A 9,995-nucleotide genomic window follows, 5' to 3' on the forward strand; every position below is an offset into this window, starting at 1 on the left:
GAGCAAGCAGGCTTTTCTGAGTCGATTGTGAGAAGGGCTAGCAAAGCTCAGTGTTTCTCCATTCATTTCTGATGAGTTTGGGGTGATTCAATTAGCCCTGATTGTCCAGGAGATGTGGCCCAAAAGGAAAATGGCTGAGCTCGGATAGCTTCTTCCCCAGGTATTTTCTGGCTGACAAGGAACAATGTTAATTACCCATTGTTCTGATCTGAAAAGACACCAGCATTTTAATTATGTAAATTCAAAGCCATTTTGTTCAGATGAGCAGGAAATAAACAGCCGGCAATGTGGTTTTTTGTTGTTGGTGGTGGGATTTTTTTTTTCTTTTGAGGGGTTGTTTTTTCATTTGGAATCTTTACAGACATGGCTGCAGACTGAGTGGAGTGTCAGGGAAGAGGTGACACCATCCACCCATCTATCCCTGGGCATCATGGGTAACTTCTATCTCAAGACACAAACAAGATGACATTGTCTTTAACGGTCCATTTCTGGGGCATCATTCACAGAAGGCCATCTGCTACTGTGGCAGACGTCTGTAAAAGATGAATATACCTTCAACTGCTATATCTGTGAGGACCAAACCATTACTAAATATAAATCACACCAAGCATCTGCAATGGATTTCCCCCCCTCCCCAAATACTTTGGGAACATTTTCTTCTATCAAAGCTCTCTTTAGAAAAATCCTATAAGCTTCTAGGGAAAAATCAAGATTTTCTTCAAAGCTGCCCATTTGAGAACTTTGTACTCTGGAATGATGTTCTCATGGCTGTTAGCTTTCATCTGCTCATCACCCCAACTCCATTAGGAATTTGTCAGATGTCAAGGGGGGCTGGTACCCAAGAGAAGTATGGCTCACTCAGAGTTTTAGAGGAATCAATGGGGAAGAACATTTGAAAAGGCCAGGTATCATGGTTCTCAAAGGGTATCCATGAAGGTAGCTCTTTTCCTACTTCCAAGGCTTATAAAGAATGAGCTAAACCACTGGACTTACCAATCATGTAATCAAGACAAAGAATATAAATGAGGGAAGAAAAAAGGATGTGGGAGGGAATAAGGAGGGAAAAAGAAAGAAGGGGGTTTTCCCAAATAGGCTATGTAGTAGCCTATAAAAACAACCAGCAGAACTTTATCTGTAAGGTAAGGAGGCAACCAAAACTTGATCCCCAAACCAATCCTTTTTTTTTTTCTTTTGGTCAGAAATGAAGAGACAGGGAAAAACAAATCTAAAAATAACATTTAGGCAAGGCTTACCAGAGGTGACAGAGGAAAGGGAAAAAGTGAGACCCACTAAGTCAGCACTTACTATATGCCAAATGTATTATCTTCTTGAGCATGCCATGAGCCCCATTTCCTGGTGAAGAAACTGAGGCTCAGAGGGACTGAGCAGCTTGCTCAGAAAAACATAGATACAAAGTGTATAGCCTGGGCTCTTCCTATACATGCAATTCTGCTTCTCAAGTGCTCAATATTTGGGGGCATCCATGGGTTCCTAGAGAAGAACAATGAAAATGGAAATGATTTCAACTAAAAAGATGCAATGGAGTAACCTCATCAGGTCCCTGAACTTCTCAGAGGCCACTAACGAGTGAGTGCCTCCTGCTTGCAACTGAACTGCTTCCTCCTTTCTCTTTGAATCTCACCCTCTCCCTTCGTTGGTGGGTCCTTTTCAGGGCTATTTGCTTGCCTTGAATACCAGAGCATCTTAGTGCTCCCTCTGAGGCTCTTTGCTCTCTACAGATCTAGAAGATCTGTGTTTTCTCAGCCTCTGCACTATTTGTTTGGTTAGGTGCATCTTTGCTGCTCAGGATCCTGTGCACTGTAGAATGTCTGCACATCTCTGGCCTCTCCCTGTTAGATACCACTAGTTAGATACCACTCCACATTGGAGCAATGAAGAATTTCTCCAGATACTGCAGAATGTCCCCAGTGGAGAAGAGAAACTCTGCACTTAATAATCTTATCCATTTCCATGTATTTCACCACAATCACACATACCTATACTGACCAGCTCTCAGATCCCCAAAGCCACAACTCTGTTTCCAGGTACTTCTCCATCCTAAAAAGAGCACCAGAAACACAGGGTTAGCTTTATTTTAAAACTGCACTTCTTCCCCCTCCACACATGCACACAATCCATGTGACATAATAGCTATCTTCTCACTTTCTGGTGCATTTATTGACTTGGTTCCACTCCTAATGCATCTATCCTCATTCTCACCACCAGTATCCTATGCTAGATCAGCTGCTGTAGAAAACTGACCACCTGCTCCCTCCTTCCCCTTCTACCTACCCATAGTGTACACAGCTCCCACCTACAGTGATCTGGCCACAGTCGTGTTGCTGCTTATGACCCTTTGGTGGTTTGCCATGGCTCTTGCAATAAATGTACACTGTGGTGATGGTTCTTCCTCTTCATCTTGAGCTGGCACTTCCTGGCCTTGGAGCAGCTCAGTAAGGGTAAGCCATCAGTCTGTTGCAGTGTTTCTTTTGGTCAAAGACCCCTTGATCAGTTGACTTCACTGACCTGGGTCATTCTCAAGGACTATGTTTATCCCTATTACTCCTAAGGGTGTCACAATTCCTCTCTCTACACTGTGCTACTACTCTTTCACTGTGTTACTTTGTTGGCTTCCTTAATTCTGAGTCTTTTCTGCTAGAGAACCACTTTGCACTCACTGACCAGCCCTGTGTCCACTGTGAAATATGACAGCCACTATCCTTACGTGTGTGGTCTAAGCACTTGAAATGTGGCCAGGGCAGATTGAGATGTACTGGGAGTAAAGTAGTTTGAACAGAAAAAGATGATATTTTAAGTGTATTGGGTCAAATAAAATACATTACTAAGTTCACCGCCTGTTCCTTTTTAATTGGTTAAATGAAAAGGGGCCAGCAGAAGAAATTTAAATTACATATGTATTCCATATTATGTCCCTCCTGGCCAGGCCAATCTAGAGCCAACACAATACTGTGTTTATAGTACAACTTTGTTTTAAAGATGCATTAACAGATAACATGAACAAACTCATCCTTCACAGAGAGAACACAAAATGCAAATCAGATCTTGTTGCTTTGCTACTTAAAATCCTTCAGGAGCTTCCAGAAGGAATGGAATCTCCTCACCAAATCCTGCAAGTTCTCCACCAACATCCTTCCATTGCCTCCAGACTCTGATCTGGTGCCCATCAAGCTCTACTTACCAGACAATGGAAGCACTGGTAGCTCCCAACCAGTGGGTCATGTCATGACCCCTTTATCTTTGTATCTTTGCATATCTATTGCTTCTATTAGGGCTATCCTTCTTTTGTCTCTCTAATAACTCTGACTCTAAGTTCATCTCTAGGAAGTTATCTTTAATCCCATGGGGTGGGATGGAAGACTCCTTTGAATTCATCTATCCATCCATCCATCCATTCATCCATGTGCTTGAAACTGCTGTGTAAGTCCAATAGTAAACAAGCTCAGAGATCTTACTTGTTCTCAGGGAGTTTGTGGATTGGTTATGTGATCAAACTCTGGACTCTTGAGAAGGGCCAGATTTTTTCACCTCTAACACCTCATTTCTAGCTCAAAGCCTGGTAAACAGAGTTTTTCTCAAGACATATATTGTACAAAATTTTGTACACACCAGTGTACCAAGTCAAGCACCTAGAATCATTCCTCAGCATCTATGCTCCTTCTTGGAGCTGAGGCCTTTTCCAATTCCATTCAAACCTCCACTTGCTGGGCTCACCTTCTCCCTTCCTGCGTATCCTGAGGGAACTGGGTTAGCTCAGCCAGAGTTACCAGTTAGGCCAAGTATTTGCTCAGGGATTACTGGGCCCTTTTCAGGAGAGGATTACCTTGTGTCCAAACCCACCAGGCATGGAACAGCCCTCCAAATATTTGCTGAGAGTTCCTGACCTTTACCTTCTTTCCCACAGCTCCACAGGGCCTGGCAGATGATCTGGGTGTCATAAATTGAATGGCAGCTCAGAGCTCCTCCCCTCTGTCCTCCCCCCGCCCCCCATGTGTCTTTGGTATTCAGACCAGGCCTGGCTGGAAGGGCAGTGGCTCACTTCGTCACTCTTCATATTAAATAGAGAGTGCATGATGCTCCTGATGTTGACTCTGCTAAGACCTTTAATGCCCTTGGTGGCATCACTTTAATTTGTGCTCTTGAAGCAAACCGCTGTTGGAGGAGCCCCAGTGGGGAGGATATTGCTTATATTAAAGATCAGGAAGGAGGAAAAACAGCTCTGACCTGCAATAGCACAGCCAGAGACAATCGCCTGGAGCAGAGAGGTCCAGGAAATCCGAGTCCTTTATTGAACATCTGGAAGGAGGTCTAGGGTATGGAAGGAAGGGTTGCAGTTTCTGGAAGTCCAATATCTCCTCACCCCTAAGCACCTGATGAACCACTTAACTGGATCCAAAGGCATATGGGAGACTCGGCAATGTTGGGGTTCTCCCTGCAGGCAAAGCACAGGGGGGTTGAACAAAGTCACTGATGACCAAGAAGCAAATACACAAGAGACTGCTAAGCAAGATCTCAGACAGGAGGAGGGATAGAGGATTGTGATCTGAGGTCAGTCCAGGCAAAAAGTTAGCAGGGCACGGTGATGTACATCTGTAATCCCAGCTATGCTGCTCTAGTAAAGGGTGGGGTGGAGTAGAAGGCAGAGAGTGGACCCTGCCCTGGCTGGGGGTAGGGACTAGAGAAGCTATCTAGATGGTCATGCCTGAACCCACTAGAGCTCCAGAAGCAATCACATGTAGACTGGTATGCTGAGGGTTGGGTTGTCTGATAATAAAATGAGATGTCCAGTTAAATCTGAATTTCAAAGAAAGCAAAACCAATATTTTTAAAAATGGTAAAATATACATACTCTTTAAGTGGTGTTGAGTATATTCTCCATTTTCATGGTTACAAACAGTAACCCCATTTCCTGGCCTCCCAGCTCTTGGCATCCATTAACAAATCTGCTTCTGTGCCTGTCGTGCACATTTCATTCAAATGAAATCACACGATATGTGTCTGGGAGGGTCTGGCTTCTTTGAGAATAAGGTGCTCATGGCTCAGTGATGTCATGGCTTATGCATATTATCATTCCATTCTTTGTGATAGCTGAATAATATTCTACCGCACCAACATGTCAAAGTTTGTCTATCCATTCTTCAATTGATGGATGGATGCTTGGTCATTCTCACCTTCTGTGAATTGTGGGTAGAACTGCATGAACATAGGTGTGCAAGGTTCTGGCTGATTACCTATTCTCAGTGCTCAAATATGTATCTAGAAGTAGAGTTACTCAGTCCCATGGCACCTGTTAAATTTCCTAAGGAGCCGCCTCTTTTCCACAGGGACGCCATCATCGAACACCTCACAAACAAAGTATCAAGGTCCCTAAAATCCTGTGCGTACAGCAGATCATAGGAACAGTTGTAGAGACTAGTGTAAAATAGAGTGGACAGTAAAGTAATGTGACCAGTGCATAGATTATGGAGTGAAGGGAAAAAGAGTGTCAACACTGGCCCCTGGGCTTTTGAGTGCAAAATGATCCCATATACACCCTAAGCATTCTAAAGAGGATTTTGGGCTCCAAGTGGTGGTTCCTGTGTATAATTTCAACTACTCCGGAGGTAGACATAGGAAGATACCAGCTCAAAGCCAGTCTAAGTAAAAAGTTAGCCGTGCATAAGGGTACACGTTGTACCTTCAGCTATTCCAAAAACAGACAAAGGAGGATTGAGGTTCAAGGTTGGCCTGAGCAAAAGCATACGACCTTATCTACAAACACACTGAAGCCAAAAGGGGGAGGGGAGCAGCTGGAGGCCAAGATTCCAATGGTGAGGCCCTGGGTTCAAACTCTAGTACTGCTGATAAACAAAACAGAATGACAGATTAGAGAGAGAAGAGGGAAGAGAGAGACGATCATATTTGTGGCTGACCATGAGCTGGGTTCTGTAACACTAGTATCTGCAGAGTGCTCACTCTGTTCCAACTCTTGCTCTCTAGAGTCCACTTCCATTACTTCCTTTAGTCATCACCAAGCCATCTGAGAGGAGCAATGATTTGCCTGAGGTCATACAGCTGCACATGGCACAGCCAGGACATGAATACTGACCATGGGGCTGGTCTAAGCAGCCTGTCTTGTCTGACAGCCCACGTGGATGACCCCACAGAAGCCGATTCCTTCCCACCAGGAAGACCCTCCTTTTTTTTCAGTACTGTGATTTGAACTCAGGGTCTTGTACTTGCTAGGCAGGCATTTTACCCCTTGAGCCATGCTCCTAGCCCTTTTTGCTTGATTTTTTAAAAGGGTCTAAAGTCTTTGCCCAAAGCTAGCCTCAGACTTCAATATCATCCTACCTACATTCCCTACATAGTTGATATCCCAGACATACACTCCCATGTGTAGTTTAACTGAGATGGAATCTGGGTAACTGTTGGGCCCAGTTGGCCTTGAACTGCAATCCTCTCCTCTCTGCCTCCCAAGTAGCAGGGATTGCAGGTGTGAGCCACCTCTCCAGTTTGGAAAGCCCTCTGCAAAGTTAAGACTGTCCTTCTCTCTAGAAGGCAGCAGGCTATTCTACCCACCCACTTCCTTGTGTCCCCCAAGGCCTATGTCTCTCTCCAGCTGCACCACAACCGCCTCATCTGGTCACTATGTCGCCATTCTGCCCTGCCCTGGGCTTGGCCCAGACACAGGTGCTTTGTTTTTCTTCCTTTGTACACAAGTTCCTGGAGGGCCAGGAAGCTGGAAGCCCCGCCAGGGCTGAGGGCTCAGCACCTCTCATAATGGGAGGTCAAACAAAATGAAAACCCACCTCTCCTGCCCCATCATCTGAATTCCTACATTGGCTATGACATGGCTAAGGGGAAAATATTGGATTTATTTTTATGAGTTAGTCGTAACCCTAAGGCCCTTAAGAGGAGCCGTGCGAAGTGAATCCATTCAGGAGGTTGAGAAGGTCACAGCTAACTTGTAAAAATAAATCCAATATTTTTCACTCTGTCTTATTAGATTTATATGATGCAGACATCCAAGAGAGATTTGGTGTTTGGTTTTTTTCCCCCTGACTGGTCATTTTCTAGTGCTATTTGGAATGTTTCATCCTAATCCTAACCAAATGCCCATCCCATAGCAGATCTTCCAGCCATAAAATCAACTTTCTTGATTTTTTCCCCCTTAATTTAAAACGCATACCTGGAATTCTTCCCACAACCTTCCCTTGTGTGTCCTCTCCTGGAGTCAGCACCATTGTCTTGGGGGCTGTGGTAGCCAAATGTAGAGGTCGAAATCACTGAATGTCAGGCTCACAAGTCCACTTTCCATGTCGAGAAAAGCTCTGCAGAGTAGAATCAAGTGGACCCATTGCCAACACCCAAAACCGAGCGGTAGTGCCCAAATGCTCTCTCTATCCAATTCTTCAGCCGAGGTCTCTGCCTGCGTCTCTCAGCGAGAATGAGCAAGTGCTGATTGCACAAGGGCTTGTGGAGGAAGATTGTTAGGAGTGGAAAAGTAAAATTCACCTCCCCTAGGTGTTTCCTTCCTCACAGCCTCCACTGGTAGTTTGCCCTTCAACAGTTTTGGGTGACCTTCACCTGTGCGCATGCGCAGCTAGGTTGCCTGTGCCTATACCTCTAGGTGTGCACATGCGCACCTATGCTACCTGCGCTCCCATCACCTTTCTCTACCTTCAAAGCCTCTTGGGCAGAAAAAGAAGGAACAGAATTGATGATGGCTTTAATTTGCCAATTGTGGGTTGTGGGGACATCGATAGTCTCCACGGTTTGTTGTACTTGACTTCTTTCTGAAATTTCAAATGATTGTGTGTTCTCAGGAGAAAAGCCATTGGACTCTGCTCTGAATTTCCAAGGTCAGTTTCCAGTTCATAATAAATAGCCAAAGGCAGCCAGGCTGGTTGTGCTGGGCTGTATGTGCCACGGCTCACCTGGAAAGAATGTGAACAATGATGCCAGCCCAGCTCAGGTTCCCCACCTTTCTTCTGAAGGATTCAAAGAAGAGGCCGCAGACCATGCACCAGGCCAGGTGGCTTATGGGCATTGGGTGGTCCTCCATGACACACTTTCCAGTGTTTTAACTTCTCATCATGCATTGCAATGTCCCTCAAGATTAGGTCTTTTTGTAATCCAAGAAGGCTGCTCTCAAATGGATGTGAATTTAAGAGCAGTGAAATCTACTATTAAATCCACTTGTGTGAGTTACAGAAACATTTCCAAAATGAGCTGCATGGAACCGTTGGCCAGTTCTTTCAGGAAAGGGTGGATGATCACTTCTTTCCCATGTATTCTGCTGGTACCTAGCACACAGCCTGCCACATTCCATACAGCTATGCAGAGCAATTGTTTAAATGGTCAGGGATGTTGGGGAGACACCATGTAAAAGCCAAAGTGAAATAGATTTTCTTATTTAGGGCCTTCTGGGAGATATGCTGAAGCCTTGTGTTTCCAGAAAACGTCAAGACAGGGAGCCTTTCTGCAAATACATTAACTTGGACCCAAAATTCCCAAACATAGTTACAGCAGGTGGAGGCCCACTGCTCGTGGCAGAGCAGTTTCAACGTCTACAGGCGCCCTAGGCTGTGTTGATGAAGGACTGGAATGAGGAGCAAAGGACACAAATGAACAAAAATGCCCTTGGGGTTTGATGGAGGTGTGGTGGCTCTGGAGACCAGGCTGTCTTGAAAGCCATGGTGGGGAAACACTAGCTGAAGGTGCCATCTCTGGCAGCTTCCTGATTTATCATGCTTCAGTCACACCAGGGGCAGAAAAGACAAACGTATAAAAGACAGAAGGGGCTTCAGGAGACATCAATTTGCACAGCCTTAGCCCCAGGTCCCTGGCAGAGTGGTGGCTATCTGGGGCTTGTCCCTCTCCATGGGACAAGAATAAACTGAAGGAGGAAAGGACCAGGAGCCGAGGAGACAGCAGAGGCAGGCACTGGATTTCACTGTCATGCCACAGCCAGCTCCTTATGCCATCCCAATAAACATCAACTCACTACTAGAAACTAAGTCCAATCTCCCCATCTTGGGGAGAAGAGAGGTGTGAGGAGAGAGACTCAAGCAGGACACAGACAGACAGACAGACAGACACAGAGACAGAAGATCTTCCTTCCCATCCCTCAGGGCTTCAGCTGAGCCTTCCCTCCAATGATCAGCTGCCATGATCCCCACAAACAAGTGCAATTTAAAACTCGGGCAACTTGACTTTCAATAATTCCCTGCTAGGTTTCTGTCTGCCAAAGAGTAAATTACGCAACAGCTACAAACGCTGGGGGCCAGATCTCCAATAACAGCTCTGTGCTTATGATAACTTTCCCAATTTTCTGCAATCTCCACCGCTTTCTCTCTTGACTTGGGTCTGTATCAGATTTTTTTTTTTTCTTTATTGAACATCTGCCTTGGGAGCCACTGTCACAAAAAGTAATAAACACATCAATCCAAAAGAAAAAGGGAAGAATTTGCAGTCTAAACTACTTAACCAATCAAGCTGGCAGCTGGTGGAACGAAACGGCAGAAAGGAGCTGAGAGACCCACTTTCCCGAGAATTTTCTAATGATGGCACCTACCCATGGTGGAAGGGGCCACAGTGCGTGGATTTCCTCATGAGTTAATTACAGTTTCTAACTCTGATTATGGATTTCTGCCTTCTTTGATAGTTCATTCGCTGGGATGAATTTGTAAATCTTTCATTCAGCCAAATCTTGACAGATCTTGTTTGCCCTTTGCATTCTCCAAAATAGAAGGGACATATCTATCTTGGAATAATGTTTTAATCTCTTTCCTTACAAACATAAACCTAGCCAATAATAATGCCTTCATATTATTACTCCCAGATTCTGAAAATGTGTATCGGAGACAGCAATTGTGTTGTTGGTCATCTCTGAAGGTCCACCCCACCCCCACTTTTTAACCAAAGAACAACAGCTAAGAATTTTGCCTGAAAGGAAAACAAAGCAATTTATGTTTTCAAGTTATACTTTCAGA

At 44.9% G+C, this 9,995-nt stretch overlaps 1 long non-coding RNA gene across 1 annotated transcript; it reads right to left on the minus strand.

Annotated features, from left to right (window-relative positions):
- Nucleotides 1-1,602: 1,602 nt before the first annotated feature.
- On the minus strand, nt 1,603-7,537 carry LOC125358450. Its single transcript, XR_007212307.1, has 3 exons — nt 7,190-7,537; nt 4,243-4,450; nt 1,603-2,058 (listed from the first exon to the last, which is right to left on the minus strand). It is a non-coding gene; the product is annotated as an uncharacterized LOC125358450 (long non-coding RNA).
- Between the last annotated feature and the right edge of the window lie 2,458 nt (nt 7,538-9,995).

The sequence above is a fragment of the Perognathus longimembris genome, chromosome 10 (genome assembly GCF_023159225.1).
Source record: "Perognathus longimembris pacificus isolate PPM17 chromosome 10, ASM2315922v1, whole genome shotgun sequence".
Classification (NCBI taxonomy): Eukaryota; Metazoa; Chordata; class Mammalia; order Rodentia; family Heteromyidae; genus Perognathus; species Perognathus longimembris.